An 11,935-nucleotide genomic window follows, 5' to 3' on the forward strand; every position below is an offset into this window, starting at 1 on the left:
ATAGAAAAAAACAAATGGCGCAAAATAATTTCGTGAAATGTTTATTACAACCTCACGAATCGCCATTTTTATATATGAGTATTTATGTTCGTAGAAATAATAATTGTTTGATTGACTTGTGGAATATGATTGTTTAAAATACCACAGATTGATGTTTGGTGAAAACTGCTCCGATGTGGGAACTCCGGTTGTTACGACCCCTCGGTCGGCGCGACTCACCTCACAATTTGAGGTAGCCTTGCAGACAGCACGAAAGAAACGTCACGGTGACGCAACGGGCTCTTGGTAGGTTAAACGTCATTTTGAGCAGCTACGTGGTAATTTGCGATAGCAGAAAAAAGAATTGTTCTTACAACGCGAGCACGTGAAGTGGGAAACTACAAGTTCATTATTTAGTCAAATTGAGGATAACCTAAAATACGAATTGCACATTGAAAACTATCGCGGATTGAGTCCATATGTTACCGTTTCGTCACTAACAGAACCAGAAAGAGAAAGTAGAAACCTGAAACGAGAAAAGATATAAAATTAGTATAAAAAATTCAATATTTACAGGAGAAATAATTTAGCAGAAGTTTAGCAACAGGCGGATAGTAAAGAAGAAATAGAAGAAAAAGAGAAAGAGTACTAAACGTAAGTTCACGGTTATGTCAATGTATGTATTCATTACTTACCATGATTGTATGCCTTTCTAGGAAGCTTTTAATACTCGTATCAATACATATTAAAACTCGGAAACCAGCTTACTCATTTTCTTCTTGTTGGGCTATCTCCAACAATTTAAAAGCTTCGTTTATCCACGTTTGGATAACGATGTCGAAAGGAAGCGGTGATGCGGGAAGTAATCTCTCTGATTCCCACAACGGTGCCAAGGATGCATGCAAAGCGTGTGGCAAAGCAGGTAACTTTCCGATGGTCCAATGCGATAATTGTGACTACTGGTACGACTTCGACTGTGTGGGGGTGAATCAAGACGTCGAGAACCACGATTGGCTTTGCCCAGCTTGTCAGAAATCGACGGTACCCCTTTCCCCAGCAGTACCAACTATCCAGTGCACAATTTCTCCGCCAGTACCGCCCGTAAGTACCATTATAACAAACCAAGGACGCAACAATGTTATGTTACCCTTGAGTACAACGTTTGAAGCTGGAACTAGATTTCCCGCCACATCAGCAATGGTACCGCCAATGACTTTCTGTCCTCCGATGGGATCCAATGTACCAATGTCTATCATGCCACCCCACTCGTTAATGCAACCCTATTCGTGTATATCGCCTTACTATTTAATGCCACCTTTTCAATCGACGCAAATAAATAGTTATATGCCGCCAATATCCTCATACAGTCTGTCAAATCCCTACGTTTCGGTGCCAGTAATGAGAAATTATGATCCATGTTATACAGTACCGTCCAATGCCGGCCAGTCTATTCCGTCGTTACTGAACCCAGTTCCACCGAAGTCAGTTTCATTTGTATCGATCGCTGATGCTGAGGGAGGACCAAGAAAACAGATTTCGGAGTCACTACATTCAAATCATCTTCTAAGAAGCAAGCAACGAGTTTTGAAGGATAACCTGAGCCAGCATTCCGAAAGATGTTTAAAGGAGCCTTCCAAGCAGAAACAGCTGCAGCTGGAACTGCAAATCCTCGACGATGAGAGGAAACTTCAGGAAGCAGAAGAGTCTAATCGACGTGAGTACCTGCGAAAACGACACGCACTGATGAAGGAGATGAGCAACAAGTGTGATTTTACGAGTGATTCGGAAGAAAATCGATCAAATGCGAGGGTTTTCGATTGGTTAGATGAGCATGTATGTATGGATCCACATGATGCGTCGACACACAGTACACCTGAGGCTCCACCGATGCCACACTCGTCCGGGAATCAGTGTCCGAATCTGCCAGTTTCTGTACGACAATCTGCAACCCGCGTGACTTCGGGAACTAGACAGCCGATATCCAACCAGCAACAGGGAAATCCAATGTCCGAAGTCGATCTGAGAGATCGCTTCACGCTGAGACCGACTCCAATTGAAGATGAAAACGACAATATCTTGACGCGTAACCAAGTCGCTGCTCGCCAGGCGATTTCGCGGGAGCTTCCGTTATTCAGCGGTACTCCAGAAGAATGGCCGTTGTTTTTCTCAACGTTCTCGACGACGACCAACATGTGTGGATATACACCGGAGGAGAACTTGATTCGTTTGCAAAAGTGTTTGAAAGGAAAGGCGTATGAAGCAGTGAAGTGCAGATTGATGCATCCGGCCAATGTTCCGGGGATTCTGTCTACATTGAAAATGCTGTATGGGAACCCTGAGGTCATTGTTCAAAATTTGATACACAAAATCCACTCAACGCCAGCTCCGAAGGCAGACAAATTGGACACGATTGTTGAATATGCGCTTGTTGTGCAGAATCTCTGTGCGACTATCGAAGCCTGTCAGCTAGAAGAGTATTCTTACAACGTTGCCCTTCTGCATGAGCTTGTGGATAAGCTTCCGTCTGGATTCAAGGTAGAATGGGCGAAACACCGTCACACTTTACCACGAGTACATCTAGCCGAGTTCTCAAAGTGGCTGTATGAGCTAGCCGAAATAGTGTGTCCGATTGCAAGACTGCAGTTGAGCGAAACGAAACCAGTCCGTGGTAGCCAAAAGAATTCCGCATTTCTCAACGCTCACAGCAACGATATGTTCAGCGATTTGGTGAATGAGTCACATACACAAGTGCTTGAACAATCCAGTTCGGAATCAAAATCATGCGTGGTATGCAAGGGAAGTTGTCATAATCTGGAGAAATGTAAACGATTCGAAGGATTGGGCTACAATGCTAGGTGGGCAACAGTGAAGGAGTTCAAATTATGCCGAAAGTGTCTTCGGAAGCACAACGGGGCTTGTAAATCCAAGCAAATATGCGGAAAAAGTGGGTGTACATTCAAACACCATCAACTTCTCCACAACAATCAGCGGGATGACGCGTCAACAAGTGGTTCCAATGCATCGGTAACAGTGGCTCAGAATACCTCCGTACGTGAATGTAATGCCCATCATAAGTCCACTAATAAAGGATTGTTCCGAGTTGCTCCGGTTATTATTCATGGTCCGGGTAAATCCATCAAGACATTCGCATTCTTCGACGACGGATCATCACTCACGTTAGTCGACTCCTCCCTAGTACGAGAGTTGAAGCTACAAGGAAAGCCAGAACCATTGTGCCTCAAGTGGACCGGCAACAAACGACGAACAGAGAGTGAATCACTGAGATTGGATATCGAAATTTCCGGAACAGGAGAAATTCAAAAGAAATATCGCCTCGCGGGAGCTCATACGGTTGCCAGTTTGGATCTGTTTCATCAGACAGTAGACATGCGAAAATTGTGCGAACAATATCCCCATTTGCAAGGAATTCCAATCGAGTCTTATAGAAATGTACAGCCCAGGATCTTGATTGGGATCGATAATGCTAATCTTACGTTTCCTCTGAAGGGAAAAGAAGGGAAAATGCACGAGCCAATTGCAACGAAGACTCGTCTTGGTTGGATTGTTCATGGAGGAGCAGAAACTGAACACGCGTTAGTTGGACATCACAGCCACAGCGTTCACCCTTGCACATGCAGTGAGCAATCCGACGAAATGTTGCAGCAAGCCGTGAGAGACTACTTCTCCCTAGATGGACTCGGGATCTACAAAACTGAGATGCTTTTGGTTTCCAGCGAAGAACAGCGCGCTCAGCAACTTCTGCAATCGGTAATTCAAACGAAGAGTGGTCGATACGAGGTACGGCTTTTATGGAAATACAACGAGTTTCGCTTACCCAACAGTAAACCTGTAGCGTTGCGGCGTTTCCACTGCTTGGAGGCTAGAATGAAGAAACAGCCAGTGCTAGCAGAAGCATTACGCGCAAAAATCGACGACTACCGACAGAAAGGGTACATCAGGAAGCTTTCCGACGAGGAGCTGCGTGCTTCACAAGAGCGAGTGTGGTACCTACCGTTATTTCCAGTATTTAACCCGAATAAGCCGGGGAAGATGAGACTTGTCTGGGACGCGGCAGCAAAAACCAACGGTGTATCTCTCAACTCTATGCTCTTGACAGGCCCGGATTTGCTTACACCTCTGGACTACGTGCTCTACCGTTTTCGAGAATTCAGGGTTGGACTTAGTGGCGACATAAGAGAGATGTACCTGCAGTTGCTCATGAACGAGAAAGATCAGCATTGCCTCAGGGTGCTATGGTGTGATGACTCTTCCGGTAGCCCAAGTACCTATGTAACTCAAGTAATGCCTTTTGGTACCAGCTGTTCGCCAAGCTGTGCGCAGTTCGTAAAGAACCTCAATGCACAGAAGTACGAAAAGGAATATTCCGCAGCCGTTCAAACAATTACCAAGCAACATTATGTGGACGATATGTTGGCAAGTGTAGAAACGGAAGACGAGGCTATTAAGCTTGCCAAAGATGTGAAATTCATTCACGCCCAAGCTGGTTTCGACATGCGGAACTGGATTTCAAATTCGCCGGTAGTCATGGGAGTGATGAAGGAAGAGAAGACTGATGGAAAGTGTATGAATATTGCCATGGAGCTGGGGACAGAGAAAGTCTTGGGCATGTGGTGGTGCACATGTACCGATACATTCACTTATAAGCTCTCACCCAAGCATGATCGGGAGCTCATCGAAGGGCGGCGCAAACCAACGAAGCGAGAGGTGCTACGAACGTTAATGGCTGTCTTCGATCCGCTAGGATTGATCTCGAATTTCCTCATTTATCTGAAGGTGTTATTCCAAGAAATATGGCGATGCGGTATCGGATGGGACGACGAAATACCTGAAGGTCTACGCGTTAAGTGGGAGAAATGGTTAGACCAAAGGTTCAAGACATCAGTATACCTCGCTGTTATCGTTCTCGAACGAAACTATCATCTGAAACCGACATACAACTGCACACTTTTGTGGACGCAAGCCTGTCGGGATACGCAGCGGTAGTCTATCTACGCTTTGAACAAGGTAGCACTGTGGAGTGTAACATAGTCGGCGCAAAGACGCGAGTGGCTCCCCTCAAATTTGTATCAGTGCCGAGGCTGGAGTTACAGGCCGCAGTCATTGGAGTAAGGTTAGCCGATAGAATCACAAAGTCTTTGTCGGTCAAGGCTCATCAACGCTTTTTTTGGAGCGATTCGCGGGACGTTTTATGTTGGATCCGGTCAGACCATCGGCGGTATTCACAATTCGTTGCGTTCCGTATTAGCGAGATTCTGGAAACGACGCATGTAGTGGACTGGGGTTATAAGCAGTCAAGAGAAAATGTCGCGGACGATGCTACTAAGTGGCAAGGTGATCCAGATCTCACCCAGAATAGCAGATGGTTCAAAGGACCTGAATTCTTATGGCAATGTCAGGACACTTGGCCACCCAATCCATACCGAGATGGAGAAACGAATGAGGAACTTAAAGCGCATCAGTTCTATCACCAAGTGGAACCTGCACCCGTTATGAACGTACTTGGTTTTTCCAGTTGGCAGCGTTTATTGCGGGTAACAGCTACGATTTATAGAGCCGCACATAACTTCAAAAGTCACCCAAATGGAACTGAACGCATGACTGGTCCACTCTCAGCTAAGGAACTTCAGCAAGCAACCATTTATCTGTACCGTTTGGCTCAAGCGGATTCTTTCTCGGACGAGATAGCTGTCCTAAGCATGGAAACAGACACCAAGATGCTGCCAAAGTCTAGCTCAATCTACACATTAAACCCGTTTCTGGATGAACGAAAGATTCTGCGGATGCACGGTCGAATAAGTGCTTCGGAATACGCCTCCATGGACGCTAAGAACCCGATAATTCTCCCGAAGGATCACCACGTTACATGGCTGATAGTACGGAACCATCACGAGAGATATCATCATCAAAATCACGTTACCGTTGTGAACGAACTGCGGCAGACATTTAGGATTCCCAAGATCAGGCAACTGTTTCAGCGTGTTAAAACGAGTTGTCAAAGATGTAAAAACGAAAAGGCAATACCGTGTCCACCTCCGATGGGCGATCTTCCAGAGGCAAGGTTGGCGGCTTTCACAAGGCCATTCTCATTTATTGGCATTGATTACTTCGGTCCGCTAGTAGTGGTTATAGGGCGTCGCACTGAGAAACGGTGGGGTGTGCTGATAACTTGTTTGACTACACGGGCGGTACATATCGAAATTGCACATTCGCTCAATGCGAGTTCGTGCATAATGGCATTGAGAAATTTCATGGCACGGCGGGGTGTACCAAGGAAAATCTACAGCGATAGGGGTACAAATTTTACCGCAGCGAGCAAGGAGATTATAGCAGCGAACAAGGAGCTTAAAGAGGCGCTTAAGAAGATGGATCAAGAGGAAGTCATGCAAAACATCATTAGTACCGAGACGGAATGGACATTCCTACCTCCAGCTTCACCACATATGGGAGGAGCATGGGAGAGGCTGATACAGTCGGTGAAGAAAAACCTCGCTGCGATGAAACCAGGGCGTAATCCCACCGACGAAACACTCCGGAACACGTTAACGGAAATTGAGAATATAATCAACTCTCGTCCGCTGACACACGTACCCGTGGAAGATCCTGATGCTCCGGTTCTGACTCCCAACCACTTTCTGTTGGGTTCTTCAAGTGGACTCAAACCGGCCACAGTCTGGGACGATAGTGCACTGGTTCTTCGACGGTCATGGTGTGCGTCACAGGTCGAGGCTAACATTTTTTGGCGACGATGGATGCGGGATTACCTGCCAGATCTAACCAAACGTACGCGGTGGTACAATGAGGTTAAGCCGATTCAGGTGGGCGATGTCGTAGTGGTAGTCGATCCCGGATTACCAAGAAATTGTTGGCCGATGGGACGGATAATCTCGGTTAATCGAAGTAAAGACGATCAGGTAAGATCAGCAGCGGTGCAGACTCTAGCAGGCATCTACGAGCGTCCGGCGACAAAGCTAGCCGTAATGGAGGTTCGACGCGATGAAGAGGTAAGCCACAGACTGGGCGTACCCGGGGGGGAGTGTTACGACCCCTCGGTCGGCGCGACTCACCTCACAATTTGAGGTAGCCTTGCAGACAGCACGAAAGAAACGTCACGGTGACGCAACGGGCTCTTGGTAGGTTAAACGTCATTTTGAGCAGCTACGTGGTAATTTGCGATAGCAGAAAAAAGAATTGTTCTTACAACGCGAGCACGTGAAGTGGGAAACTACAAGTTCATTATTTAGTCAAATTGAGGATAACCTAAAATACGAATTGCACATTGAAAACTATCGCGGATTGAGTCCATATGTTACCGTTTCGTCACTAACAGAACCAGAAAGAGAAAGTAGAAACCTGAAACGAGAAAAGATATAAAATTAGTATAAAAAATTCAATATTTACAGGAGAAATAATTTAGCAGAAGTTTAGCAACAGGCGGATAGTAAAGAAGAAATAGAAGAAAAAGAGAAAGAGTACTAAACGTAAGTTCACGGTTATGTCAATGTATGTATTCATTACTTACCATGATTGTATGCCTTTCTAGGAAGCTTTTAATACTCGTATCAATACATATTAAAACTCGGAAACCAGCTTACTCATTTTCTTCTTGTTGGGCTATCTCCAACACCGGTCGTCTGGATTATCATCCACCGCTATCTCGCGCGGCTATCTGAAATTTAAATCAACAGCGGTTAAAACTTTCGAGTGCATCAGCAATTCATTGACATTTCAATATGATGTAATATGTTCTTTATTAGGATCTAATATGATTTACTGTTTCATGATTTTCTTCAGCATGCAACACGATTTACTACAGTACTGAATCGATTTAAATTATACGCTTATACGACACACAAACTGCATCAGCGTAATATACGCATATGATGCGGATTAAATATATGTTACGACAATGTACATCATTAAATTGATGTTTATTATACCGAATTGCGACTTAATTTGATAATGGTATATAAAATCGAGTTTTTACATTTTATGCGATTTCAAATATACACGATACATACTTTGATTGATATTATATGCGATTATGATTAATATAGTGGTTCTCAAATTTCGTCAAAAGTTGTTATTTTGTTCTTTATCGTCGGTATTTTTTTATTTTTTTTATTAAGCTGGCCATTACTAATTTAGGGTGGTACGAAAAATCGGGACCAAGGGTGCTATATTTTTTTAATATTTTTTCTTGAAAGCTGAGAATTCTCTACCAAACATATCCAAAAAATCAGAGAGTTTTTTTTTTTTGTTTTGAAGTTATGATTTTTCAAAGTTACCCGATGGTCCAAAAACTTAATTTTTGGAAATGAAAAATTCATAACTTTTGAAATACTAGATCGATTTAGATGATCGACATATCAAATTGTAGCCTTCATTAAAAAAATATTACACTTACAGAAAACAATGAACTTTATTTTCATAATTATTGATTGTATTTGTTTTTTTTATAGTTTGCATGGTTTCGGGACCAAGGGTGCTATATTTTTTAATATTTTTTCTTAAAAACTGAGAATTTTCTACCAAAAATATAAAAAAAAACCAGAGATTACGGTCTGCCGCATCGGTAATTGGAACTATTAATAACACAACAATTGAAACCTCATATCAACAGTCTGTGAAACTCTGAAAATTCGAACAATAGGAAAATTCTCATGCCGAAAAAAGGCAACACGTGTATCGATAGAATAGGAATACTCTTACGCCTAGATGGCTACTTTGCAATATATAAAGCAAATGTTTTTCGATAGACAGGAATACTCTCACGCTGGATACAGTGTAATATACAACAAAAATTATCTTAAGAAAAAATGTACACGAATAAATTCGGCTCTATTACAGCTGAATTGTAAATGAGCCTGATAAAATAAACAAATTGGATAAAATTTAACCCAACTAAATGGTAACCATTTCAAACCACAACTGACAACGTATATACAATATGTACGTGAAAGAGAAAGAGAAAGAAAAATAGACTAGAATTATAGAGGCCTTCAAACTTTTGCCTCACAGAAGACCAATTCAGATAACTTAACCTGAAACCTTCGCTTTCCAACCACCGATTGAATGGCTGGATGTCTGCTGAATTATTCGCGACTACGAAGCTGAATTTGACAGCTTGTGTGCGTGAAGCGAATGTCAACAAAGAATTGCAAAAAGAATTTGATTTTTAAACGCACCGTTTTTAACGTTTTTTGCAGAAATTTTCGTAATGGTGAGTATGTATCGAAAGAACTATCCTCTAGGATGCTTATTTAGTTAAATCACATAAATTTACTGCAGGGGAAAACGTTTTCTTACCGCATCCAAACGACACTGTCTTTACTTGTGAAAAAGTAAACAAACTTTCAGGATACTAAATTTTAATAAAAATTAATAATTGTGTGCAAAATTCATCTTCCAAACGGTTGGAAAATGAGTTTTCCTTATGCAGTGAAAAAAACTTTGCCGTAGCTTAAGCTGAATTTAACTTATAAGTGTTTTTCTGTGACCTTGTTTCATGCATTATCAGGAGCCATCAGTCGGAGAAAATGAAACCTGCTACGTGGCTGTGGAGTTTGCGGATGTGTTCGATTACGCTGCGGGTGGAAGCCGTTTAGTCGTCGAAGGCGAAAGAGTATTCAAAGCTGAACATCTTTTAATAGTTGGTGTTGAAGAAGTTCACGATGAAGGCTTCAGTATTTTCTCGTCCTGCCTCCAGTCATCATCTCCAAGCTCGGAACCCCATACAATAAAAATTCGTACGAAAATCTTCTTCTCCATATGGTTGTTTTGTATCATTTGCTTAAGTATGTTTTATTTTATTTCTTTATTATTGCACATTTTGCACCAAGTTGGACTGTTTCACAATTTTTCAAAAGTGCGAAGATGTGAATAAAAGTGCGACCTTGCATCAAATCGATTTGCTGTCTTCAGCGCACTTATTCGTTATCAATCGAAGAATAAGTGCGCCTAAGACACCAACATGATTCGATGTTAGAGCGCACTTTTATTCGTATTTTCGCACTTATGGAAAAGGCCGAAACAGTCCAACTTGGTGCAAAATGCATAATAACGTGTTTTGAATCATAAGTAATTAATTCGCCTCTGTGCTTAAGGAATTACTTTGAACTCATCAAGAGGCTACTAATAAACGACTTGTTTAAAAAAGGTAGTTTCAGGGAAAAAACCTATTAAAAAAAGGCCTATTTATTTAAAAAAAATATATTCTTATTATGTCTATTGTGCAGGAATCCGATATTTCCTCTTCTAGCTTCACTGTAGATTTAGGCTTTTGACGATACTGCTTCACGAGAGACACTGCTTTGACAATAGATTCGAGCATTTCGCTTGATTTAAGTCCAGTCCATGATACAAGATCGTCATCGCTTCCAAAGGAGATCGCTGAGATACGCTTGACTTTAAGTTTATCCAAATCCGTAGTGTCTACTTGAACTGCTTTCTCTACTGTAGAAACACAGACTTCGGGATGATCTGCACATTCAGCATCGATGGCAAGATCTGAAAGGTTTGGTGTATCATGTCTCTGGTCCATCGCTGCCCCAACTTTGGCACGGTTTGCAGCACGTTCAGCACGGCCCTCAATAAGTCTTTTCCTGGCTTCGCTGATGGGAGGTTGTGGCAAATTCAAGTCGGGAACTGCTGATGGCCTAAGAATTAAGCGATCAGTGGCACGGCTTGTTGCTATAAAAAGTAAAATAATAATAAAAAAAAATTATAATATTATTGCTTCAAGGCGTGTGTTACACTTCATACTTGGAGAGTAGAAGTTCGACACGGTGAAATGGAGGCTAATACTAATACGGGAGGTTTTTGTAGGTTCTATCTTTAGCCGTAGTCGTTGGATCCAGTCTAGATACCGCGATTTGTCCGTTTACGGAGGGAAGGCATGAAAAGAAATTCCGGGGCGATATCTCTGCTTACATCCGGGGACGACACAAACAATACGGCTTTTGAATTTTGCAGATTGTTCGGAGTCAGCTTCAAGCAAATTTCGTCCGACTTGCATGTTCTCCGGGCAATTTGTGCAGCTTTTGACGTCCATATTTCACACGTTCTAAGGAAAATATTTTGAAAAATATTAGAGCACTGATTGAATAGAAGCCAGATCTTTGTATTTTAGGTATTTTATGAACACTAAGCGGATATTTTTATATTAAATTTCATTAATTCGGTTTACCTCTCTCGCAGGTAGATTGACACAGGGTGTACTTCAACGGCTTTTTTTCACTACTAAATGACAATAAATTTTGGTTCGGAGCATCGAAACAGCTAAGAAAAACTATTTCTCAACAATTTCCACTAATTGTAAGATAAACACGGTACAAGTTTTCGAGAAATCAATATATTAATTACAGAGAAAATATGCAACGGTTTGTTTACATATTTTTCACTCACACGCGAAACCTTTACAGGTGGCGACACCGTACCTTCGATGACGCGAATTGTTGGTAGATAGAAATCACAAATATTCTGTTTCTACGCTCTGGCAAGTTACAAGTTGACAAGTTGTTATCCTTCATCAGGTGGAGTTCGAATTGCTATATTTCATGTCTCCACAGTGTTTGCTCACATGTGGCAGGATTTCGAATATGCGACTGATTCACTATGGTATTCTCAGTTGCCAGGACGGGTCGGTATGAACATGAAAAACGTTTGGAAAAATGGAAATGCTTCGCACTTTAATTAACCTAAACCGTTTATAGATTAGGTGATTGTGATGTCTAGCATATCAATTTTAACGAATTTCTGATTTGACTGGATCATCAAAATTCGTTTGCAGCAAAAATAGTTATTTACGTTAACATTTTCTCATAAAAACGGTACCTGTTTTCTGATTAGGCACCATTACTGAAATATGCATTTTTTTAAGTTTTAGATTTTAATGTGCGATTTGCATTAATAATAACGTAGTATCAACGTTATAGTA

Source organism: Toxorhynchites rutilus, chromosome 2 (assembly GCF_029784135.1).
Source record: "Toxorhynchites rutilus septentrionalis strain SRP chromosome 2, ASM2978413v1, whole genome shotgun sequence".
Taxonomy (NCBI): domain Eukaryota; kingdom Metazoa; phylum Arthropoda; class Insecta; order Diptera; family Culicidae; genus Toxorhynchites; species Toxorhynchites rutilus.